This window comes from Rhinopithecus roxellana, chromosome 14 (assembly GCF_007565055.1).
Source record: "Rhinopithecus roxellana isolate Shanxi Qingling chromosome 14, ASM756505v1, whole genome shotgun sequence".
Classification (NCBI taxonomy): Eukaryota; Metazoa; Chordata; class Mammalia; order Primates; family Cercopithecidae; genus Rhinopithecus; species Rhinopithecus roxellana.
The window spans coordinates 27,678,707-27,706,516 of NC_044562.1; positions in this window are offsets into that span (position 1 = coordinate 27,678,707).

The window sequence follows — 27,810 nt, forward strand, 5'->3', positions numbered from 1 at the left end:
ATAGAAAACATGCATATGCATCACAAAAATGTGTTAAACATGTTCTGATTCTTATCCTAGGTGAGCCAATTTTGGAATATTATCTGAACTCTATTCCTTTCTAAAAAGAAGGAAAATTTCTCATGACCTTCTTTGAAAAGTAAGGATTGTTTTGTTCTTGTTTTTCATTATTTAAAATGAAGTCTTTCAATTTAGACCCACTCCTCCCTCCGCCTCCACAATCCCACAAAATATTTGTGACTGGATAGTGCTTTTGTGCTTTTAAAGACAGATAGTTTCATAAAACAATTTTACAATTACCAGTAGAATTTTTTTTTTTTTTTTGAGACAGAGTCTTGCACTGTCACCAGGCTGAAGTGCAGTGGTACGACCTTGGCTCACTGCAACCTTTGCCTCCCAGGTTCAAGTGATTCTCCTGCCTCAGCCTCTTGAGTAGCTGGGATTACAGGCACCTACCACCATGCCCAGCTAATTTTTGTATTTTTAGTAGAGATGGGGTTTCACCATGTTGGCCAGAATGGTCTCATCCTCTTGATCTTGTGATCCTCCTGCCTCAGCCTCGCAAAGTGTTGGGATTACAGGCGTGAGCCACCGCGCCCGGCCATGAATGGTTTTTATTTTTTAGTAGAGACGGGGTTTCACCATGTTAGCCAAGATGGTCTCGATCTCCTGACCTCATGATCCGCCCGTCTCGGCCTCCCAAAGTGCTGGGATTACAGGCTTGAGCCACCGCGCCCAGCCATGAATCGTTTTTAAAACACGTTTCTAGAAAACATCTGAGAGCCTGGAGACTAAACTGAATTGAATTCTTACTTTAACATGTTTAAATACACATACAAAGGTTATAGCTTTGGCTTTGCAAAGCACATGAAAATTTATTAAAATAGACATACACAACAGAGAAAAAAGTGCTCTCCTTAGTCATGGGAGAACCTGTACTGGTTGCCATATTATTTATCCTAATATAGTTGCATGGTCATCTCATGCAGTAATTTTCAGATTGTTGGTCACCAGCCAGTAGCTGGGTGTGAAATCAATGTAGTAGATCTCATAAATTAAAAAAGTAAGCAAACAGAATAGAATGGAGAAGAAAAAATGACAGAGTATATTGTGCATGATAACTGTATATATAATTTTGTGACATTTTGTTAGATTTGTATGTTATATGCGTGCTGTGTTGCCATGTGAAATGTATTTCTTATTGTAGGATCGCGATGCCCAAAAGGCTGCAAAAAAAACCCACCAAGAAACCAAGATCACAGACCTCTTAACTACCAGATATGAACTTTACATTGATTACTGTTATATTTGACCAAAGTGGGGCATTTGGCACTGTTGATTTCAACTTCAGCTCTGCGTTGAAAGTCAACCCTTCTTTGACTTCTGCAATGTTTCCTTCATATTTTCTTACTCTCCTGGTCATTCTTTATTATCTCTTATCCGTCCTGTTTACAACTCCTCCAGCATAAAGGACACGTTTTGTAACAGAGTAGAATATCCTTTGTGGCTCCCCTCACGGCTCCTGGTGCCTCATCTCCCATCTCTTTCTCTCAGACACCCAATCCTGTAGCCACACCAAATTCCTTGCAGATCACCTGGTTGGGCCATTCCATCTTTCCTGCCTATGTTTAAACTGTTCCTTCTTTCTGACTGCCAACCTAACATAATCAAAAGGGTTAAAATCTAGTTTAACGACAGCTTAGTCAAGTGCAAAGGTTGAGGACTCTAGCCAGGGACATACTTCCAAGTTGCCCTGGGGAGTGCTCCAAAAAGTTTTTAACAAAAACTTTTAAAAACAAAAACTTTTAAAAACAAAAGTTTTTAAGTAAAAAAAAAAAGGACAGATCAGAAGAGGGGATGGTTACAAAAGTTTTTGTCAAAAATTCTCTTTGGTTTAGAGAAATAACATCATTTAGTGATTGGCTGTACATTGTTAAACCATAGAGCACATGGCATTTTATGGCCAGGTGTCCTCAGTCTAGAGCCTGTGTAACAAGTGGCTTCAAGAAATAATTATTTAACTCAAGGAAGAGTGAGATCTGACTGTTGGTACATTTTAAATGCCTTTCTGGGACTGATAATTTAAAGGGGCTTGCATTCTTCAGATAAAAGGCTTTTTTTCTTTCTCATGACCAATCATCAAGTTTCCTTCTAGAGAAATACTGTTCAAAATATTTTGGTTATCACTAACATTGCCACTCATTACATGTATTTAATGCACATATATGTATCTATATTCATATATATAATGTCTGTACTTAATATAACATATACTTATGTAATCAGATATAAATATTTAGAGAAAAAAGACTTACTTACCTTTCTACCTAGGGTACATTCACATTTCCCTCCCTTCCTTTCCATTTTAAAAAATGCTGATTCTGAGCCAATAAATTAATTTTACTAATTAGGAGTGGGTTTCAATCCAAAATAGGTCATTAACCTTTCATGGGAAAACACCTTGGAGTGAACTAAAGCCTCTTTCTTTCTTTCCTTCCTTCCTTCCTGCCTGCCTGCCTTCCTTCCTTCCTTTCTCTCTCCCTCCTTCCTTCCTTCCTTCCTTCCTTCCTTCCTTCCTTCCTTCCTTCCTTCCTTCCTTCCTTCCTTCCTTCCTTCCTTCCTTCCTTCCTTCCTTCTCTTTCTCTCTTTCTCTCTCTCTCTTTTTTTTTTTTTTTTGTGGACAGAATTTCTCTCCAACACCAGGCTGCAGTGCAGTGGCACAATCTCAGCTCACTGCAACCTCTACCTCCTGGCTTCAAACAATTCTCCTGCCTTAGCCCCGCCGCCCCCCACCCCGCTACCCCCTGCCCCCTGCGCCGAGTAGCTGGGACTACAGGAGTGCGCTACCACGCCCAGCTAATCTTTGTATTTTTAGTAGAGATAGGGTTTCACCATGTTGGCCAGAATGGTCTTGATCTCTTGACCCACCTCGGTCTCCTAAAGCCCCTTCTTTAACCAAGTCTCCCTCCTTTGTGTGTCTTCTCCAGGGCATTTCGGATAATGTTACATGCTTCTTTGCTATGCCTCCCAGGATTAAACACAGTGAAATATTCTGAGCACTTCTCACTCATAGGTTCATAGCTTGGGCAGGTTCACTCACGTAACAAATATTTATTAATGTCAACTATGGCAAAAACATCATGCTGAGCACTGGAGATAGTGAACCTAAATGGAGTAGCTAGACACATTCCATCTCTGGTCTCACACAGCTTGGAATCTTGTCAATACTCTGGAATGTAGACCTTCCGGTTTAACCTAGTTAAAGTTAACCTTATTAGGTTTGGCTCATTATTACAACCTGTGGTATCTTTCTGCTACTTAATTCTACCATCATTTCCAAATGAAAAGTCAAGTCATATTTAGAACTAAACATTCCTAAATATGGGGATTTTTAGTCTCTATAATTACTTGCAAATGATGAGCATGAGTTCAAGTCATGGTGGGGGTCAAAGGTAAAAATTATTCTCTGGACAAAGCCAGAGTTAAATTCCACAGTTTCCTAAGTACCTTTGATTAAAATTTGCATACTCCCCTCCATCATCCCAAGTAGATTATAATCTTCCTAAGGAGATACATGATCAGATTTTGTAGTTTTTGTGTATTGTCCACAATTTGAGCATTAAAGGTGCTCAATAAATATTTCACTAATTAATTGTTTGGAGAATAGAATTAACAAAATATGCTCCACATTTTAAAATATGAATGTGGAAACAGGAGAAACAACTTTCAGGCATGCAGAATGCATAGAAAGTTCCCGTAAAGATGGGTTTTTAATTCCCAATTTTAATGTGTATGTAACATGGACAATTATGTCATTGGTTAAAAATATTTCTGATTTCACCATATTCACCTATGTTTAGTTTAAATAATATACTTGAAACTAACAAAACCCACGATTGCCTTTCGAGATTTCCTTTATCAGCATTTAATACTCATCCTGTTTTAAGATAATTACATGAGATAGTCACAGCTAATTAACACTGTTTCCTTAAATAAAGATTAAGTGGAAAGAATTTATCAGTGACTTTAAAATCAGATCATTTACTCCACTGGGTGATTCCTGGGCAGATTTTCAGCCTTTTCTTGAGTCAACATGCATTACCTTCTCTCCCCTTAGCTGCCTTCAGCCAGAGACAGTCGGTGCAGCCAGTATTGACTTGATGTCTCCAACTATATTGTTTGATTTTAAAGCTTTTGGCCACTGAGTGGAACGTAGTGACAGAATAAAACACCCGGCTGGCTTTGTTCTTCCCACAGGGCCTCCCCGTCACCATGGTTACCCAGCCATGTTGGGTAAAGATAAGGGAAGAACTCCAGGGAGGAGAGCCCCTCCTTCAGTGGCTGGGCCTGAGGTTCACAAAGCAGAGGAAGGTTATAAAGGTTCCAGAAGGCTGTATGAGACTTCAGGCTCCATTCCCCACCAATCCCTCCAGCAGCATTCAGCCAGACAAAGGGGTTCCTCTCAAGGAATTCAACTTGCAAATTTTGCACCTTGAAGAGCTTGCATTGTAATTTAAGTTTCTTGTCACTGGAAGTTAATAGTTTACCATTCCCTGCAGCCTACACTGACAGAAAGCCCAGAGAAGGTGTCTAATGAATAACGTGGCACCACCCAAGGGGAGCATGAGCGTGCACTTCCACAGAGCACTGAGAAGATTCAGACTTTTTGCTTTTTTAATAGTGTCAAAAAACAAAAAACTCCTTCACTTATTCAGTAAGTGTTATATTTCCACCAAAAACTGTTTCTACAAAGTGCCTGAAAAGTTTTCAAACACACATGGCAAGTACAACATCTACCCTTTGTGAAGGAGCTGATAGTATCCACATAAATCTAATAGTATCCACATAAATAGGTTCCAATGAGGCCGCTATGTGTATAAACCCATATTATCGTGTGTGTGTGCGTGTGTGTATTTTCAGAAAAATAACTGGCTGGGGATATGAGATACCCAGTTAGTACTTTCCCCGTTCCACATTTAAATGTGTAGATGGAACCACTATATGACATTTTAATTTTATTCAAAAAGGAGAAAAGCGAAGAGGTGGCCAAGTGTATTAGTCCATTCTCACTCTGCTATAAAGAACTACCTGAGACTGGGTAATTTAAAAAGAAAAGAGGTTTAATTGACTCCCAGTTCCATAATCTTAAAAGGAAGCATGACTGGGAAGCCTCAGGAAGCTTACAATCATGGCGGAAGGCGAAAGGGAAGAGGAAGGGGAAGACATCTTCACAATGGCAAAGCAGGAGAGAGAGAGAGAGTGAAGAGGGTAGTGCCACATACCTTCAAACCACCAAATCTTGTGATAACTAACTCACTATCACGAGAAAAGCAAAAATCACCTTCCACCAGGTCTGCCCCACAACACAGGGGACTACAATTCAACATGATGGGTGCGGACAAAGAGCCAAAACATGTCACCAAGTATTGTAGAAGAAACATACATTGAACACAAGGCACACAAATTAGCCTAGAGTAGGCACTGAATTAATTCTTGTTGAATGAAAACAAAAATGAGTCAGATGGACCTTGATGCATATCCTGATTCAGACCTTTGTTTTCTTGTGGCCTGTGTGAGTTTCTTAGCATCCCTGAGCCTCACTTTCTCATCTTCATGTGAGGATGACATCTGCTATAATAGAACTGTGATGAAGATTAAATACAGTGAGATAATGTATGGAACATGTCTGGTTCTTATGTAGGACTAAGCTCACTCAATATATGGTTGCTATTATTTTGTTATCCCTTTTTAAAATTGATACATAGTTGGACATATTTATGGGGTACATGTGATATTTTGATTCATGCACACAATGTGGAATGATCAAATCCAGTATTTAGGATATCCATCATTTCAAACATTTCTTTGTATTAGGAATCTTCTCTTCTAGCTATTTTGAAATATGTGATAAATTATTGTTAACTATAGTCACCCTATTATGCTATTGAACACTAGAACTTATTCCTTCTCTCTAACTGTATGTTTGTACTCCTTAACCAACTTCTCTTTACCACCCTGCACCTTTCTCAGCCTTTGGTAATCATCATCCTACTCTCTAGCTCCATGACTTCCACTTTTTTAGCTCCTACATAGGCATGAGAGCAGGTGATGTTTGTCTTTCTGTGCCTGGCTTATTTCACTTAACATAATGACCTCTAGTTCCATCCATGTTGCAGCAAATTACAGATTTTCATTCTTTTTTTATGACTGAATAGTATTTCATTAAGTATATATATCTTATTTCCTTTATCCGTGCATCTGTTGATGGACACATAAGTTAGTTCCATATCTTAGTTATTGTGAATAGTGCTGCAATAAACATGGGTATGTAGGTATCCCTTTGATATACTGATTTCTTTTCCTTTTGACCAATACCCAGTAGTGGGATTTCTGGATTGCATGGTGGGTGTGTTTTGAGTTTTATGAGAAAACCTCTATGCAGTTTTTCATAGTGACTGAACTAATTTACATTCCCACCAACAGCGTATAAAAGTTTCCTTTTCTTCACATCCCGGCCAGCATTTGTTAATTTTTGTCTTTTTTGTAATAGCCATTCTAACTGGGGTGAGATGATATCTCATTGTGTTTTGATTTGCCTTTCCCTGATGGTTAGTAATGTTGAGCATCTTTTTCATATACCTGTTGGTCTTTGTGTTAGAGTCTTCTCTGTTAGCTGCATGAGGCCAAGGCCCCATCTATTTATCTGTGTACTCAGAGGAGCTCAGAGGCACAGAGAGGTGCCCAGTCTATGCTTTTCCAGGCAACACTTTCCAGTTATTTTGCCTTTCCTTCTCCCAAGGACTCTGATTGAGGCTGATTGCCATAAATTACCTCATGGGCTTAGATCCTCAGTGGTTTATTGAGCTGGCTGGTACTTAAGAGAGATATTCATAGCAAAATGGTACTCTACATTAGAAGAGCTACAGCTTAGAGATTCTGGACTCTGAGCTCAGGTGCTAGAATCTTCTTTCTTGCTGCCTCTGCTATGCACAGTTTAAGAGTGAAGATTGCAGATCTTTCCCAGGTTCCACGTATTTTCGCTTAACTATGCAAAAATGCCACTTATCATTTGGCAAACATTTGTGTGCCAGGCACCGTGCAAGGCCGGGCATAGAGATATGCATAACACAGTCTGAGTCCTAGATATTGTTAGGATTTGTTTAGCAGAAAGACTGTGATGCCATCAATAAAAGGTTTCTAATCCTGAGGAAAGAAAACAAGCACACAGGACAGCTTGATTCTAATAGCTTTGGATTCAGGCAGACTGTGATGAACAATTACTTTCTGCTGACTAGCTACATGGCACCTTCATCTGTTTATGTGCTGCCTAATCTACTAACACCTCTGTTATCTACCTTTTCTCCACTTTACGTGGGGATTACTGGATCAGCATCATCTGCACCCCAGGAGCTTATTAGAAATGCAGAATCTCAGGCCCACACTCTGGCCTACTGCATTGGAATCTGCACTTTAACTAGCTCCTCAGCTGATTCTTATGCACAGGAGCGTTTGTTACCTTGATCTCTCTCAAGGTTTTAGGTAAGAGAGATGACAGAGGCACAGCAGTGAGCATATAACATTAGTTTTCCTCTTTATGATATCTTTCAAATTACTGATACGTTATGTGCCATTAAAGTCATATCACAGCCTTTAGGACACTAGTAAGAGACATGGCTGTAAGTAAATAATGTCTTACAGCTGCTGCTTTTGGGGTCCTCCATAATGATGCTGAGATCAGAAGGAGAAATAGTTTTAGAATAGGCTGCAGTCATACAGCTAGTCCTCATGACAGAGAGGATAAACTCCTCGGCTTTGCTCATGGGCGCCAGAGAAAAGGCCCACAGTAATAGGCAGAAAGTGCAAATGCATAGACAAATAAGAATCTTACCCCTTGGAAAGTATGTCCACTGTAGACATAAAGAGAAGTGTAGACAGCCATGGTGAGCTGGAGATATCGGAAAGAGAATCAGAAATATCAAAAACAGATTCGTAATCCAAAAAGGCTCCCAGTAAGAAGCCAGTGGCCAGTGGGTTAGAAAACCCAGATAGCTCCCCAAATAGCCAAGAAATACAGGAAAATACATTCAAGCTCAGTAACGATTAGGAATATACAAGTTGGAGTAACAATGAGGCATCACTTTACCTTCAAACTAGAAATAATTTAAAAGTTTATAGTAAACATTTACGAAGTAAAAGAGGCAAAAAGGGTACTCCTCTACTTTGTCAATGTAAAAAGTTCGAGTATTATGGAAAACAATTTGGCAAAACTTATTAGAATAAAAAGTATATACTTAAAAGTACCAGCATACATACATACATACACACACATATATACATACAAACATACATAGACATGCAGGTACATTCCAATATTGTTCAACAGCAAAAAGGTGAATAAATTTTGGAACTTCCCACACCATGAATTTTTATGCTGCCATTAAAAATAATAAATAAGAGCTATGCCAGTTACTTTTTAAGGATATCCACCAAGAATTGAAGAAAAAACAGATGTAGCAAAACTGAATAATATAATCACATTTTTGGAAAATAAGTAACAAAAATATTCATAGCTGATGTCTTTATTTCTCCCCTGCAGATCCACTTTTCACCCTCTCCACCCTGCTCTGTGCCCTGGGATACTGACCCGGATGGCACACTCTTAAGTCTCTGACTTCCCATCAGCTTTAGCCAATCAGAGCCCTGGCAGATGATTGGAGAGAGGCTGGAAAATGAGGTCAGGGTTGGTTGAGTCTCTGAACATTATGACTTCCCTCTAAATAGCCCTTTCTATATGACTTTCCTTCAGGTTCTGGTAACCACTCCCCTGGCCCCTTTTCCTTTTATCCTTAGAAATATTAACAGCACTCAGGTATAGCTACACTCCTTCTGGTTTTCAATAACCTCTCTGCACTTTCATAAACAATCCCATTATTAGGTTCTTTTTGAATGATCTTCATTGGAATTTGCCATCTGTTTCCCGCTGAAACCTTGGTTAACACAACCTCCATTTCTGTATATTTATGTTTTCTGTATATTTCTGTATATTTCTGTACATTCATGTTTTTATGCCATTACATAAACATGGGGAAATATAGAAGGACATATACTATGTTGCTGAAAGAGCTATGCAGAAGCTGGGTGAAGGGGGATAATGTGGCAGAAATAATGGTATGTAGAACAAGGGAGAGGGGAGCTGAGCAAAACAGAAAAAGAACAAGAAATCTGCACACAATCAAAAGCAACAACATAAAAACATGATATCACATTTAACATTTTATATATATGTAAATTTAATCTAAAAAATTCAATGGGCAATGTGAAAAAAGGCACTAAACAATACAGATTTTTTAGCTCACAGGGTAGTGGGGGAAGTGGAGTGAGATACCAAATATCTTGATCTGTAACCCAGACTGAAATACTCCTAATGTGAAGCAGGATGTCCCAGTGGAAGCTGAGAGTCTTAAGCAAATTGATGGGCTTATAGAGAATATGAATTATTCTTTTAGTGATTGAACATGTTCAAGAAGAACAAAGAGCCACACATCTCAAAAAATCACTTTCTTAGAACCTACCTTAGCTGTAGAAAAGTAAAAAGAAACAAAATCATAGTTGAGAAAATGGCCCAGTCTTATGTTGGAAGAGGTTTGTAATTGTAGGACAGAGCAACATACATACACACACACACAAACACACACACACACACAAACACACACACACAAAATTAGTCAAACAGTACTGTGCTTTATTCAGTGACAAAAGGAAAACATGATGAGATGGGACACCCAGGATTTGAGGGAATGGTTGACTTGGCACAAGACCAATTTTATTAGCTGAGAATGACAAGACATATTGAACAGAGGTGTCAGAGCTGTGAGAAGTGTATAAAGCACAAGACTGGAGCCGAGAGGGCAGCCAAACTAATGAAGCCAGTGGCTCCTGGTCTAGAAAAATGCTTTTGCACTTAGTTTCTGTCCCAGGAATCAGACTCGCTGAGAATCAGAAACATTTCCCTAATAAGACAAAGGAATCACATCACAATGACCAAGAGAGAGGCTAGCACATTATGGAACTATTTTATAAACCATTATAGGTTTTTCTAAAGGTCCCTAGTGATCAGAGGGTCAACTTTGAATCTGAGTTAATCAGAGAACTAAAAGAGACGATTGAATTCCAGGAGGACAGTAGCCCACTCCAGGAGAAGACTTGGGAAGAGATCCAACAGTGCTCTCTCCAACAAACATGTGGCGTATTCCAGGTGAACAAACAGCCACAGACTGGAGAAAGCATGTGAGACTCTGTGTCATGCCTTTAGCTCCACCTTTGGCAGAAGAGTTACCTTGCTACCTTCTGCTTGACCAGTAAGCTTTACTGCCAATTGATATGGTGTTAGATCCCAGCCAGATATACAGAGAAGTAAGCAATAAGCAATGTGAAACATCCTTTTATTTCTCCCCCACAGAGTATTACTACAAAACAAATTAGTCCCCAGATGTCAAATGTATTGCAAATGCTAGCTATTTGTAATATAGCAACAAGTACTTATTGATCATCTCAGATTCTGGAACTGTAAAGCTGTAAGAGAGCATGAAGACAGTTTGCCTCAAGCCATTTATTTCACAGATGAGGAAGCTGAGCGACTAAAGAAGATATGATATTTGTGCTCTGTAATTTTTACAAGGAATATAGCATCAGAAATAGACTCACAACTAATAAGCTTAATGGAGTATTTCTAATATTAAAAAGGGAGAGTCCATATAAATACAATAGCCCAGTTACCAAGTTAAAGAATCTCTTAATTACGGAAATCTGCACAGTCTCCTTCAAATACAACACCAATGCATCCACACACACACACAACATGGCATTCATCACCCTAACAACCCATGGAGACATATCCACCCTGCATTTGTAAGTGGGGAAATGGCCTTGTTTCTCAAACTAAAGACACCATGGGGGCATGTGGCAGCACATGATTAAAACAGGAAGGCATGGTTCCCCAAGCTCTCTATTTCCTATGATCTTAATTCCTGCTTCACATATCTACTCCTGGTGCCAACTGATGTCACAAGTGCAGAAACCCAGAGTCTGTCCCTGCTGCCAGAAGTCCAGCCAATGCAACTTTACTGCTCCCTTCTTACATGCTAACAATTGTGTCACGAGCTTGGACTGACCACTGAAAGAGTGATAGGTTGGAGTGACAGCCTTTCAGTTCTGCAGAAACTACAAAAGTCATGCAGACAAAGAAATGGGCAGGAGTTCCTAGAGTCAGGATACATGGATCCACTCACTCTCTGACATCCCATCTTAGCCTGATCCTGGTAGAGAGATGCAGAATCATTATTGATAATGTATCTATGACACAACAAGATGATTGTTTGGGGACCCTGATGCTTAACCAGGGACATCATAGGGTGGAAGCTGATCTTTCCTGATGTCATAGTATTCCATTTTAAACTAGTTAATTAAGTTAAAAATAATATAAATCTTCTTGTTTAAGTAAGAGTAGTTTGAAATGCTAATTATACTTTTGGCAAACTCATTGGAGGGCAGTTACCCTTCCATGGGCTACTGTAGATGGATCTGATCAAAGATCCAGACCTCATCGGTTATCACTTGGGTGAATACTTTAACTAGACTGAATACAGTTGTCTCTCTGTATCCATGGGGTCCTCATACATGGGTTCAACAAATCTCAGATCAAAAATAGTTGAAAAAGAAAAGGCATGGTTGCATTTGTGGTGAACATGGATAGCCTTTTACTCTTTGATTATTTCCTAAACAGTACAGTATAGCAACTACTTTCTTTCTTTCTTTTTTTTTTTTTAGAGACGGAGTCTCGCTCTGTTACCCGGGCTGGAGTGCAGTGGCCGGATCTCAGCTCACTGCAAGCTCCGCCTCCAGGGTTCACGCCATTCTCCTGCCTCAGCCTCCCGAGTAGCTGGGACTACAGGCGGCCGCCACCTTGCCCGGCTAGTTTTTTATTTTTTAGTAGAGACGGGGTTTCACCATGTTAGCCAGGATGGTCTTGATCTCTTGACCTCGTGATCCGCCCGTCTCGGCCTCCCAAAGTGCTGGGATTACAGGCTTGAGCCACCGCGCCCGGCAAGCAACTGCTTTCATAGCATTTACATTACACTAGGTATTATAGGTAATCTAGAGATTATTTAAATATATGGGTAGATGTGCATAGCTTATATGCAAATACTAGACCATTTTATATAAAGGACGTGAGCATCATGGATTTTAGTATCTGCAGGGTTCCTGAAACAAATTCTCCACCGACACTGAGGGGCAATTAAATGTTAATTCAGATAAGATCACAGAGAGTAAATAATATGAATAAAATCCTCATACAAAGGTGACAATCACCTCATGGATAAAGAATCCTAGAGTCTCAGCCTTCGGAAGCTTCTTTTCTTCCTGGATTCCCCATCCAGTCTTTCTCTCTGCTCTGTCATTTTCTCTGTTTCTTTGTTTGTTGCTACTTGGGCCCATCACACAATAGAGCACTGTCTCTAGAAGGTATGCTGCATATATTTAGAGGCATGGGTAAGTTACATAATCTTCGTGAACTTTGGATTCCTCCTCTTTATTTTTTATTTATTTGTTTTTTGAGACAGAGTCTCGCTCTGTCTCCCAGGCTGGAGTGTAGTGGTGTGATCTCAGTTCACAGCAGCCTCCAAGTCCTAGGTTCAAGCAATTCTCCTGTCTCAGCCTCTTGAGTAGCTGGGACTGCAGGCACACGCCACCGTCCCTGGATAATTTTTATATTTTTAGTGGAGGTGAGGTTTTGTCATGTTGGCCGGGCTGGTCTCGAAAGCCTGACCTCAAGAGATCTGCCTACCTCAGCCTCCCAAAGTGCTGGGATTACAGGCATGAGTGAATCACTGTGCCCAGCCAGATTCCTTCTCTCTCTCTTTTTTTTCTTTTATATGAAGTCTCGCTCTGTCGCCAGGCTGGAGTGCAGTGGCATGATCTTGGCTCACTGCAACCTCCACCTCCCGGGTTCAAGCAATTCTCCTGCCTCAGCCTCCCGAGTAGCTGGGACTACAGGCACATGCCAGCATGCCCGGCTAATTTTGTATGTTTAGGAGAGATGAGGTTTCACCATATTGGTCAGGATGGTGTCGATTTCTTGACCTCGTGATCCACCTGCCTCGGCCTCCCAAAGTGCTGGGATTACAGGCATGAGCCACCCTGCCTGACCTGGATTCCTCCTCTTTGAAAGGAGGACAATAGTAGAACCTAGATAATGGATTTTTATAAGGAACTAAGTTACTAAGGTAACTAACCGATATTGAATAATCTCTGGCACTGGCACATGGAAAACGTTATTTAAGTGTTTGCTGTATTATTCCTTTTTTTTTTTTTAGAGACAGAGTCTTGTTCTGTTGCCCAGGCTGGAGTGCAGTGGTGTGATCACAGTTCACTGCAGCCTCGAACTCCTGAGCTCAAGCAATTCTCCTGCCTCAGCTTCCTGAATAACTGAGATCACAGGTGTGTGTCACCATGCCTGGCTAATTAAAAAATAATAATAATTATATATAATTATATTTATATATATTTATATATAAGGAGAATATATATCTACGCGCACACACACACGTATATATATATATATATATATATAGAGAGAGAGAGAGAGAGAGAGAGAGAGAGTGGGAGGAGAGAGAGAGTGGGAGGAGAGAGAGAAGGGTCTCACTGTGTTGCACAGGCTGGTCTCAAACTCCTGACCTCAAGGGATTCTCCTGTCTCAGCCTCCCAAAGTGCTGGATTACAGGCATGAGCCACTGTGCCCAGCTGTGTTCGCTATTATTATTATTATCCTTATTTAGATGAAACTTAAGAGGCCTTAAGTATTCCATGCTCCCACATTTGCCTGTGCCTCTTAAGTGTTTTAAGATTTCTCCTAGTTCTTAGGTCATTGATTGATTTAACTGTGATTTCTAAAATCTCATTCTCTCTCTATCTCCCCAACCCTGAACACATACACACACATACACACTCATCAGTTTTCACTGTGCACCATAATATGTATTAATTGCTCCTACATTTCACAGTTAACGTTTGTTACAGAGGCCTCACATGGAGGTCCCTATTGAGATTGTCTGTGGGCCAGGTACCATGGATGGTGTTAGGGCTATAAAGAAAAGTGGCACACCCTGCCTTCGAAGAACTGATGGTCTAATAGTAAGTGGATATGCTGATAAATAATTGTCAAACATTGTGATGAGTGCTTGATAGAGTCACAAAGGTGCTCTAGAGCCCCAGAGGAGGACAGGACTGAAAAAATGAGGGAGGTGTTGAGGGAAGGAGATCCTCGGAGGGGTTCCTGAAGTATGAATGGGAGTTTATTGAGCAAAGAAAACGGGAAAGGGCATTGAAGGCAGAAGGACTGGCATGTATAAAGAAGGGAAAGTGGAAAAGCTCATAGCATATGTAGTGCTCCATAAATCATTGCTTCTATCCATCAGAGGTATCAAAATATAAGAAATATGAGGAGATGAGGCTGAAAGGGGTCTGGCAGCCACATCATGAGAGACCTTGTGAATGGTGTAACGATCCTGGTCATGATTCCTAATATAATTTAAATGTGTGTCCCCACCCAAATCTCAGATTGAAATGTGATCCCCAGTGTTGGAGTTGGGGCCTGGTGGGAAGTGACTGAATCATGAGGGTGGATTTCTTATAAATGGCTTAGCACCATCCCCTTGGTGCTATCCTTGAGATATGGAGTGACTTCTGGTGACATCTGGCTGTTTAAAAGTGTGTCACCTCGCCCTCGCCCTTGCCCTGTCTTGCTCCTGCCCTGGCGATGTGTCCTGAGGCCTCCCCGGAAGCTAAGCAGATGCCAGCATCTTACTTCCTGTATAGTTTGCAGGACCATGAGCCAGTTAAACCTTTTTAAAAAATAAATTACCCAGTCCCAGGTATTTATAGCAATGCAAGAATAGAGCAGTACAATCCTACATTGTAGACAATGAAGGTCTCTCAGAGGATTTTAAGGAGAAACATAGTATTAGCCTGTTCTCATGCTCCTAATAAAGACATACTCGAGACTGGATAATTCGTAAAGGAAAGAGATTTAATTGACTCACAGTTCTGTAGGGCTGCGGAGGGCCTCAGGAAACTTACAATCATGGTGGAAGGGAAAGCAAACATGTCCTTCCTGGCATGGTGGCAGCAAGGAAAAGTGCTGAGCAGAATGGGGAAAGCCCCTTTTAAAACCATCAGATCTCATGAGAACTCACTCATTGTCATGAGAATCTCAGCATGGGAGTAACTGGCTCCATGATTCAATTACCTCCCACCAGGTCCCTCCCAGTGCACACGGGGATTATGAGAACTACAATTCAAGATGAAATTTGGGTGGGGACACAGCCAAACCATATCAAACATTCATGGTCAGATTTACATCTGAGAAAAATCTTACTGGCCACAGAGTGGAGATGGACTGGGAAGGGGCGTGTGGTGTGGGTGGAGTGGGAACTATTGCCAGTAGCTGCTTGTTATTCTCCGATCAGTGACTTCATTGTTTCTCTCTTCTTTCCCTACCCTGTCTATGGACCCATGGTCAAAAGGTACAGTAACCAGAAGTTCAGCTTACTTGGCCCAGCAGGTGGGCATGTGACCAAAATACCTAGAGTCCTTCTACCCCCTGTTTTTAAAATGGCCTTGGCAGATGTAGTCCATGGGGCAGGTTGCATAGAAATCAAACACTAAATAGATTAAACTGAATCTAGTCAAGTGCAGGAGAAATCTAGATGAGAAGTCACTAAACTCATGAATTCAAAACAGGGCAATGATTGGTAAAAGACGTTTCAAATAAATTAGGTAACGGTTTTGCTTTAATTTAGGAGATTCAGTTCAGCTGCATGGGCCCCATTTTTAGGACATGGGGTGAACATTCCCCAACTGTTGATTGTTTTAAAAAGGGCTTTCAGCTGGGCCTGGTGGCTCACACATGTAATTCCAGCACTTTGAGAGGCCATGGTGGGAGAATTGCTTGAGACCAGGAGTTAGAGCCCGGCCTGGGCAACATAATGAGAACCACACCCTCCACCCTGATCTCTACAATTAATTAATCGATTAATACATACATACATACATACATACATAAAAGGACTTCATCCTGCCTGTCAGGAAAGTGAAGGCTATCAAGTTGAAGGGCTTTAGTCCCTAGTGTCTCTGTCTAAATTTCTGGTTAACAAGAAAAACCAATCAGTGGGAAGGTAACTCCAGTCATCTGGGAATTATAAAACGCTTTCCTTATCAGGTGTTTTCTAACCTTGGAAGATTTTAGAGTTAACCACAAGGAGGATGAAGTAAACAAAACCCATACTCTTCAACGTTTTTGTGTTGAATTTAAGACAACCACTGTATGTCTGATACTTAAAGTGTTTGTAATGTTGGTAAAGTGTTTTTAATGTTTAAAGATTCTGGCATAGTCATCCTTGTAATTAGCCATGTGATTCTAGTTTAAATGTCTAATTTAGTGGTTGATTTTAGATGAAAGCTTTAGAGTAGAAAGTTCCAGGAGAAGTTGGCTAAGTTTGTAAACAGCATTGAAAGATTTAAGAGAACTTAAGGGTCATGATATTTAAAAGTTTAATTTATTAGATTTATAAGAATTGCTTAGGTTCTTGGAAAAGTTTTGCTTGTTAGTCAAGTATTTGAAGTACTTAAAAATAAAATCATATATATTACATTTATAAATGCGGTTTAGACTGTTTAACTGAACTTAATTGCCAAAATTGTAAAGTACCCCTTAAAAATTTATTAGATTTATAGATAGAATAATAAGATTTGTAGTTTGAACTTAAAAGCTGGAAGAAAAAAAAAACTCCATTACATTAATATATTGAATATTTATCTTAGAAACCAAGTTGCTGCACACAGTCTTTTATGTGTACAAAGCTTGTCCTCAAGGACCTCAGAAAACGCCTAGTGATTATTTTTCTGGGATTTTTTGCACTGAGGCGAGGTGAAAGGAGACTTTTTCTCTCTGGGCTTGAGCTGAAAGGCTGGTGACCTGTGGGCTGCAGTGAGAACCAGCCTGTCTGCACTGAGAGAATGAAGCTGACAGGCAAGATATTTCTGAAGGGATGTCAATTCCCCATTCCAGTCAACCCTAGGGCCAGCTCCAGTGCTACCTTTATGGTGAGTGGATTATGTGAACCAAAGCATTTTTAAAATTTTATTTTGCTGGTTGGAGTTGAGTCTCTAGGGAGGAGTGCCTATTAATGGCCCCTGTGGGTAGGATTAGACTGTATAATTTGAAAAGCAAAACAATATAAAGAGATTTAATATTTTGGTTCTCATGTAGCTTCTTTCTGAGCAACATTTTCCTGCTATCTTCTTGTTGTTTGAAAAGTCCTGGCTGTTGAACCCTGCCCTCTCCAGGGGCCCCTTCCCTCACCAAGGCTGGAGAGCTGGGCAGATTCAGGATGAACCAGTTATCAGGGTAAGAATACTACCCTTCTCCTCTCCCCTTCCCTTTTATCCTTACGTCTGAAGATATGGGAGTAGGAGGAGGAACAGTGATGTGAATAAACCTGAAGTCATTGTGTATTTTTTTTCTTAATTCATTATGTGACCAATCTCCAGGTAAAAAACAAAAAACAAAAAGACAAAAAACTCTATTACAGAGAAAGTTGTGGATCTGTCATTAGGACTTTGAAATGGTGCCAGCTCAACAGAGGTCCATTGGGTCGGGCCTATATCCTGATTTCAACAGTTAGAGTACTGTGATCCTATCCATTTAAATTAAGAATTCAAATCACAGGAGCAGAATTAGGGGGGAAAAAGGGGTTCAGTTTAGTAAAAGAGAAGTTTGAGGTATGGTGAGTTATCCTGTTGGGAATACCCTTTAGGCCACATGGTTCTAAAATTTAGAAAGCAGACTGGGATTGGAGAAGCAGATTTTACAATGGTGGCTATTGAGATGGTTATTAAAGCCTGATCTCCTGTGTTTTCCCTCCCTCTTGCTGGTTGAAAGTCATTTTGCTAGGCACTAGGCAGGGCAATGTATCAGTTAGGAATATGTTTGACTCAAGCAACAGCAAATCCATCATAGAGTGGTTCAAATAGATAAATTCCTTTCATTATTAACTAATAAATTCCTTGGAAGGAGGCCGCTGCTGGCTTTGATTCCATGACTCAATGATGCCAGGTCCAAGGGTCCTGCCATTGTCTTGGCATTTCCCTCATGTCCTCTAGGTGGTTGCTGTGGTTTCCAGGCACAGCATCTGCATTCAAGGCCAGGCCAAAAGGCAGATGCAAGTTGTATTGTTTGTTTTAAATAAGAAAGCCTTTCTTACTCAGCCCAGCAGACTCCTGCTGAAGTTCCATTACCTAGCACAGTGTCACATGGCTACCTTTAGCTTCAAGGAAAGCTAGGACAGGAAGCAAATGAAGAGGGAGCTCAGAGTAATGGTAGAGTCAGCCTATGAATTATGATTCCTCCCACTAGGAGTTTACAGTGTCATGATTATTATTCCCTGACCCAGGAACCTAGGATCCAGACCTGGTCCATGATGGATGCCTTCATTGGTCTGATCCTGTGATTTATTTTCTTCCTTCCTTGAAACTTTCTCTGTCTTCTGGAACTCAAGCAGTCCCTTTCCAAAGTCTGCAGAAGAAAAAAATTATTTAAGCATCCAAAAGTGTAGAGGGGGGAAAAAAAAAAGAAAGGAAAGAAAAAAAATGTTGCTATCTGACAATTCTGGATCTTCTCAAATGTGCAAAGTATGTGGATAGTCATAACAGTCTCCAAACTATCCTTCTAAAATTTAAAGGTAGGAACAACTTTAATCTGATAGAGAATCTGCATAAACAGCGGAGAAGCTCTGGCTTTGGACTAAGATTCTGGCAAATACTGTCTAGCTGCACAGCTCCGAATTTGCCAGAAGCTTCAGGCTCTGTCTTGTCCTACTTGAACCACAGAGATATCCCTCCCAAAATGACAGTATTGCAGCAATTAAGTGTCTTATCATGGCCAAAAAGGAATAAAGGAAAAAAAAAACACACACACAAGAAAAGAAGTAAACTATTCTATGGTTTCTTTGCTCAGGGCTGCTATTTTTAACATAACAGGTCAGTGCAGGACACTAAAGTGTAAAAGTTAAATCTATGTTTATCTTTAAGGAGCACATAAAATTGGAACCTCAGAAGAGCTTTGGTTTTATGTTCAAGCCTCTCCATTGTTTTGAGAGGTTCAGTAGGGGACTTGCCACAGAGTTGTGCTCATAGAAAGATACTTGGTTCCACCAAGTTCTGAACTGGAAGCTGAGTGCTAATCTTAGCCCCTACTGCCTATCATACACTGTAGAATAAAAAGCTGCTGTCACTAAATGTTAACTTTACAACTTACTACTTGACTTCCAAAATGATTTTTCTGCTTTGTTCTGCATAACCCAAACACGTTGTTCATTTCCTAGTGGGAAGGTCACATACATCTTCAGTTTCAAATACATCTCCCTTTAAGTAGCAATGAATGGTCTCCCCAGAACTTGCTTCCTATATGAGACATTTAGAAATCAAATATTTTTTCCACTGATTTTTTATTATGCACTTAACAATGAATTGTTTTGATTTCTGATTGATGTTCCATTGGCAAAGGCTCCTAAATGCTCTAAGCATAAGATGCTCTCCGCCTACAACTTCTGTGTCACATCGTTAATATTTCATAGGATCTGAACATGCTCTAGGAGCTTATTAACCTATATAATGAGATGGAGAATTTTATTCACTGAAATTCCAAGGCCTGTTCCCTATGAGATTAATAGCAGTCACAGACTTCCCTGGAGGCCCTGCATGAAGAGGAGGGGCACGAGTTGAGAGGGGAATACTTGAGTGGAGTAATTGTGTGGGAAAGAAGGAGAGGCAAGTGGCACCATGGCATCAGGAAAAGAAGGGGAGAAAGACACAGAGAGAAATACACAAGGAGAGAAACACACAAAAAGAGAATGGGTGGGACAGAGTAGGAAGCAGAGCTACTGCAGGGACTCTGGCAGAGAAGGTATTCTAAGGAATTTTAGGATCTTTTGCTCTGTTATGTGCCGTCTATAGTTAAAATTGTGCACATTTGTCTTATTTTGTTTTGTATTGCTGTAAAGAAATACCTAAGGCGGGTCATTTATTTCTTTTTTTCTTACAAAAGAGGTTACTTGGTTCATGATTCTGTTGGCTGGAAGATCGGGTATCCGGTGAAAGCTTCAGGCTGCTTCCAGGCATGGTGGAAGTCCAAGCGTAGCTGGCATGAGATCACATGCAGAGATCTCATGGCCAGAGAGGAAGCAAGAGGGAAATGGAGGAGTGCCAGGCTCCTTTTCATAACCAGCTCTCACGAGAAACAATGGACTAAGAAATTATTACAGCAAGCATAGCACTAAGCTATTCTTGAGAGATCCACCCCCATGACCCAAACATCTCCCGTTAGACCTCACCTCCCACTGCGGGGATAAAATGTGAGGCTTGAGGGGGATAAACATCCAAACTATAACAACACTTTCAAAAAAACTAAGTATAAATATTTCCAAAATACAATACAATGTTATGTTATTAACTATCATCCTCATGCTGTACATTAGAACTTAAGAATTCTTCATTCTACATAACTCTAACTTTGTACCCTTTGACCTTCCCATTTCTCCCCCTTCCCACCCTTGTTAACCACCATTCTACTGTTTCTAAGTACTCACCTTCTTTCTTTTTCCTTTTGGAATTCCAAATATAAGTAAGATTATGCAATATTTCTCTGTGTTTAGCTACTTGGAATTTGCTAAGAAAATAGATTTTATGTGTTCTTACCATAAAAACGGTTAAAGTTTTTTAGAAATTTAAAATGCAATGTATACTATGCCCATAGCATACATAGTTGGTCAAAGTATAATGAAAAATAGACTAATAATTACTTTGATCTGATCATTTTACATATATGTATCACTATGTGTCCCATAAATATGTATAATTATGTGTCAATTAAAAAATTAAACATTTTCGGCTGGGCATGGTAGCTCATGCCTGTAATCCTAGCACTTTAGGAAGTCGAGGTGGGGGGATCACGAGGTCAGGAGATCAAGACAATCCTGGCTAACACAGTGAAACCCCATCTCTACTAAAAATGCAAAAAATTAATTAGCCAGGCATGGTGGCGGGCGCCTGTAGTCCCAGCTACTTGGGAGGCTGAGGCAGGAGAATGGCGTGAACCCGGGAGGTGGAGCTTGCCATGAGCCGAGATCGCACCACTGCACTCTAGCCTGGGTGACAGAGTGAGACTCATCTCCAAAAAAATAAATAAATAAATAAAATAAATTGAATATTTTCAATAGAAAAATGAGGAATAATTATTCCAGGAATCATAAAAATGATTAACTTCAATGAAGAGGCAATAAGATGACATCAGGAAGAAAACATGAGGGCTTCACAGTTACTAGTAATGTTCTAATTCTTAAGATAAGTGGTGCTTACATAGGTTTATTAAAAATAAATGAATAAGTTAAGCATGATGGCTCTCACATGTAATCCAAGCACTTTGGGAGGGCATGGCTGATGGATTCCTTGAGCTCAGGAGTTCAAGAGCAGCCTGCGTAATATGGCAAGACCTTGTCTCTATTAAAAATTATTATGAAAAACTCAGTGGTGGATGGTGGCATGCACCTGCAGTCCCAGCTACTCTGGAGGCTGAGGTGAGAGGATTGCTTGAGCCTGGGAGATTGAGGCTGCAGTGGGCTGTGATCACGCCACTGCACTCCAGTCTGGGTGACAGAGTGAGACCCTGTCTCAAAAAATTTAAAAAAAAATAATGAATATAATGTTTTTTTTTTTTTTTTTTTTTTTTTTTTTTAAAGGATTTACGCAATTTACTTAGCCATTGAAGTCAGATGTATGTTCTGAGAGATACACCAATGGTCAGGACTGGCCTCAAGCCAGCCGATATATATTTGGGTTACACTCATAATTTAAACCTCTTCACAATTCAACAATAAGGTTCATAATTTCAACTATAAGTAGCACGTTACAGAGTGAAACATCCTAGCATTCCTAAGGATGTGTCCTCTGCCAGAAGACCATAGCTGTGCTTTCCACTCTGTCCTGCCCATTCTCTCTTTGTATTTATCTCATTTGTCCCCATGTGTATTTCTCTCTGTGTGTCTGTCTCTCTCCCTTTCTCTTTCTCATCCCACCATACCATTTGCCCCTCCTTCTTTCCCACCCAAGCTGTCCTTTTTGCCTGCCCTCCAGTTGCTGAGAAAATTGTTTCTTTAAAGTGGGCATTTTCCAGTGAATTGTGATGTGTCCTGGACAGTACGTGTGTAGTGGAAAGAGTGTCAGGCATGGAATTGAAAGGTCTGACTTCCAATCCTACGGTGCCATTCACTAACGCCTCACCTCAACTTTCTTACCTATAAATGAGGTTCAGCACAAAATTGTGAGAATTAAGTGAAATAATGTCTGTAAAGGCTCCTTCCACAGTGTCTGGCACATAATGATTTTAATGGATTTTGCATCTGGATCAGTGGAGAATACCTAAATTATACCATCAGACTATTTTTACCCTGATATGCCCATATGGGGTAGAAGTAAAGAGGCATTTCTATTACTAATATAATTTTCTAATCAAGAACTACCTCTGGGGTCATCAATAAAAAAATCCAAATTAGTATCAACAGACCCATTATTCTCCCTTTTAAAAAAATACAAAACTGGTTAAGTGTTGCTGATTTCGTACCAACAGGAAAGTTAGGGGAAAAACTAAGGGATAAAATCCTTGTAATTTCGGCTCCACACATACCTTCAGCAGGTTCACTGTGGAATAATTTATTTTTTTTTCCATTAATCGGGCCAAAGGCAACATTTGTGCCCTGAACCTCTGGAGCTCTGACAGCAAGGCGCTAGGTGCACATTATCCACCAAGCCTTTGTGCTGGAGAGCAGGTGGCCTCTGACCCGTGGGATTGAGAATGCAGAGAGGGAAAGAGGAAAGGGGCACACTGCAGCATCTTTGGCTGGATTCACAGAGCGGGGCATGTACCCTGGCTCTCACAGCCAATAGACTTTGTGAAAACATGGCTTTCTGAGGAGTGCTCCCACGTTGCTGTCCATGAACACTTTAACTCGGCTTCTCTGTCTTGCCTAAGGAACACCAGAGATGGAATCACCTTATAGTCTCTGTAATGAGTGCCAGAAAGGTACCCGAGGGGCTATACCTTGGTCTCCATCCAAAACACAACGTCTCACTGTTAATTAAAGCTGCATAACACTCCAGGGTTTCCACCAGGGAGAGATGCAACTGCAGCATACAATGATAGTGATTCCGAAAATAACCTTGGGCACTCAAAAAGCATTGTTGGGGAAGAACGGTGCAGAAAGGGACTACAAAGACATTTTCTTCTCACCGCTGCACTGTCAACCTGCGGATCTTAAGCTGGGCACTGTTCCCCTTTGTTAATTGAGCCAGAGGGCCCTGCCCAATCCTTGTGCTTCATAAATCAGGAAACTGAGGCCTAAAGACTTGGCTATGGTCACACTGTCTTTATCATAAAACTAATGTCATCTAGTTGTTGTTTCTTTTATCCCATTTACCAGAAATGTGTGTGTCCTTGTAGTGGCAAAGGCAAACAAAAAGAAAACATTTTTGACCGTAACTACCTTAAATATTTTCACAGGGCAAAGGTATTGAAATGGAAATACTTAGCACTATGATTCTAAAAACTAGCAAGTTAAAAAAACTCTATGAGACCAAACTGCATGAATGTGTATTTTCAAGTGGAGGCTGAAGACTGCATATAGCTACATTTCAAGTTGTGCTTTAAAATAATGCACCTCTGATTGTCCCAAATGGGTAGTGGTGACCCTTGACTTCAAACAAAAATTGCGTTCACTCCGTTGTCTGAATAAAAAGAGTGCCCATTGCCAGCAGTCACCCATTACCACAAAGACCAAGCAGGTCATTTTTGTGTATTTGTCAAATCAGAGGTACAGGCTAGCAAACATTACACGTTTGCATTTCTCTTTCATGATGTATGCGGCTTGCATTAATATGGAAATAGATGCAGCCCTAAGGCACTTTTGAAGTTGTCAGGGCTGTTCTCATGTGACAAAGTTTTCATGTCTCTGTACATTGTAGAGTGCTCCCTTGATTTTAAAATCTGTGCTTACCTGATGTATTGTAATTATGGGATCAAAAATGACAGGATGATGCTATTCCAAAGTTAAAATGAATGATAATAATACCTTAGGTTTATATAGTGTCTTTCTTCTGAAAAAGTAAAAGAGTTCTTGCATATATTACCTCATGTATCCTCTCGACACCCCTGTGAGGTATTGTTAGCCCCATTTTACAGATGGAGGAACAGAAACAGGTAGGTTTTGTGACTGAGCCAAGGTCAGCAATATTAACTCGTCCACCAAACCGCCCCAGTAGAAAGCAGTGAAGACCCACGTCACTGCTGAACCGCCTTGGCACTCCTCATGCCTAATCTACCCCATGTATTACTTTGTACTTGCAGCTATGGGTAACACTCAACTGCCTAATCTCTGCTACTAGGTCTTTGAGCATCAGATCTATCATTTTGTTCTTCCTTCTTTTCTACCCCACCTTCTCTTCCTTTCCTCCGTAAAATTTCTGAGGATGCCATTTTGTTGCATTCTGCAGAGTCAAAGAGGGCTGATTTGTTCTTCATGTCCTCCAGGAGTTCACAGGCTGGTGAGAGAGTCAGAGAAACAGGCAGGCAATCATCACATGGTGGGTTTCATGGGCTCAGGGAGTTTCCCAGGGGAGGAGGCTTGCTGGCAAATGGTACAGAGGACTGAGGACTGGAGCTCTGGTTAGCTGGTACATGTTCTGGAAAGGAGGGTAGGTTCTGAGGGGGCACATCCCCTTGGCTTCATGGACCCCTCACCTCATAGGAAAAGGTATACCTAAAAGAAGACCAGAGCAGCACCTCAGGTAGTAAGTGATGAGAAGCACTGTTCTTACCAGGGTCCAAGAACAGAACTTCTGAATATACACTTCCCAGGGTCTGGGAGTGCAATGTAATGTATCTCAGCACAGACTGGAAATCTCTTTGAAGTCTTTAGCTTCAGTTTAAGAAGCCATGCAAAATGTGTTTCTCCCCAGCCCATCTTAATACATGGCAGATCCAATCTTTCAATGGCTTAGGTCAGAGCCCTGAAAGTCATCCTTGACTCTGTCCTTAATACCCCACATCCCCTGGGAAATCCTGACACACACATCCAAACACAAACCACTTCTCACCACTCCTTACCATAGTCTAAGCGACCGTCATCTCTTGCCTGGAGTTTTACAGGAGCCTCCTACAAACCACTTCTCACCACTCCTTACCATAGTCTAAGCGACCGTCATCTCTTGCCTGGAGTTTTACAGGAGCCTCCTAACTGGTCCCCCACCTCTACCCTTGTCCCCACCCTTTATCCTCGCTTTCTAACCACAGCACAACAGCCAGAGTGAGTCTCTTATAATCTAAGTCATCAACTAAAGTTATTCTTCTGCTTCCTCTCCTCTAGTGGCTTCCCAGCCCAGGCAGAGTGAAGGCAAATTCTGTAGCTCCCACCTCCCACATCATCTCCTACAATTTTCCAAACAGTCACCCAACTTCTGCCAAACTGACCTTATTATTGATCCTGGAAGCATACCTATGAAGCATACTCCCATCTCAGGAACACCTTTTTTCTGTTCCCCTACCTGTATAATAATCTTCTCAAGACATTTGATCACCTCTTCTCTCATTTTCTCTAGGTTTCTGCTTAAAATCACCTTTCCAGATGATCATATACCCAACTCCCACATCCATCCAACTTTGTTTCTTTCACTGCACTTTAACACAGCCAACACAGATTGTAAACACGTAATTGTTTTTATATACATACCATCAAAATACCCACTCCATGATGGTATGTGTGTGACTCCATCAGAGCCTAGGACCATGAAAGCATGCAGAAGACACTCAATTAAATATTGCATTTGTTCTAAGTTTCTTAAATTAAAATGGAAGTTTTAGGGAGGTGAGTCTGTGATGTTAGTATTGACTGGCACGTTACCTCAAATCTCCAGATTGAAAGCAATGAAAACAGGTGTTCAGTAAAGGTTTGCTTTATAGGGAAATAATTATACTCATATTAGAGAGAATCTTGGCATAATGTCTATAATTCTGACCTAACCACGTTCCATCTCCTATTCTTCTGTGTGATGCATTAAGTCTGCTAAAGTCAATTGACAATTGACCTTCTTACAACTGATTTAGTAGTACATTAAACTTTTTCAAGGTAAGACGTGGCTTTTACAATCCCTCTCCAGCCCCAACCCTTGTCTATATTATACTTATATACACTTGTTTGTTACCTTCAAACACTAATTTTGCCTTCCTAATAGAACTCATTTACATAAACCACACATACAACTCAAATCATTATTACAGTCAAATCTTGCCTTTACCAGATTGATTCCTTCAAGGGCAAGAGCTATATCTGCTTTTCTTTTTCAATCTCACTGATTAACCCCATGTCAGTCCTTTTCCCAGTGTAATACCAAATCAGTCACGGGTATATGAGCAATTATTCAAGAAGTTAAAGTCACATAAAAAGAAAACTATCTTTTATAATTTGAGACTTTGGGATAGGCTTAACTCTAAGGCAAGTTGTCAAAGATTTCTTCATATGGTCACTGATACCCTTCTAAGCACAGTTCTAAGATCTCATTGTAAGTCCTCATTATTTTTATAATTATTATAAGTTGCTAACTTAGGCCATATAAAGCAGAGGAATGCAGACTATCCACCCTTATATTACAAAACGGATGTATATTTGTTGTGAAAAATTGTGACAGCATAAACAAATGAGAGGAGAAAATAAATGCATTCACGGTCCATTACCTAAGGATAGTCATTGTCAGCATTTTAGTCTGTCTTTCCTATTTTTTTCTGATCATAATGTATTTATTGCTTTGTTCCTGACTGTAAATTTTAATTGTTCATTCATGCAAGTAATAAATCACTCTCCTTTTAGGACATATAAATATAGAGAATCAAAAAGAATAGACCAGAAGTGGTGGCTTATGCCTGTAATCCCAGCACTTTGGGAGGCCAAGGCAGGAAGATTACTTGAGCCCAGGAGGTTGAGGCTGCAGTGAGCCAAGATCATGCCATTGTACTCTAGCGTGAATGACAGAGACCCCATCTCAAAAAAAAAAAAAAAAAGAGGAGATTATTTATAATCTCATCATCTAGAGACTGCCACTGTTAATATTTCAGTACATACTCCTTCACAATTATACCTATACATACACTCAGGCATGGATATTTTATTTAGATATATATAAATATAGATATTTGATATAGATCTATATCTATATCTGTATCTATAGATATAGATTATTTGATATAGAGTTTCCCTTTTGTTGCCCAGGCTGGAATGCAGTGGCACCATCTCGGCTCACTGCAATCTCTGCCTCCTGGATTCAAGCGATTCTCCTGTCTCAGTCTCCCAAACAGCTGGGATTACAGGCATACGCCACCATGCCCGACTAATTTTGTATTTTTAGTAGAGATGGGGTTTCACCATATTGGTCAGGCTGGTCTCAAACTCCTGACCACAGGTGATCCTCCTGCCTCAGCCTCCTGAAGTGCTGGGATTACAGGCATGAATCACCGCACCCAACCTAGAGTACATATTTTGTTTCTACCAGAATGCTATAATGTGACATGTAACACTCTACAAAACTATTTTGATCACTTAATGTTAAGTCATATCATTAACAGTGTTATATCATCATCATGATTTTAATGGCTAC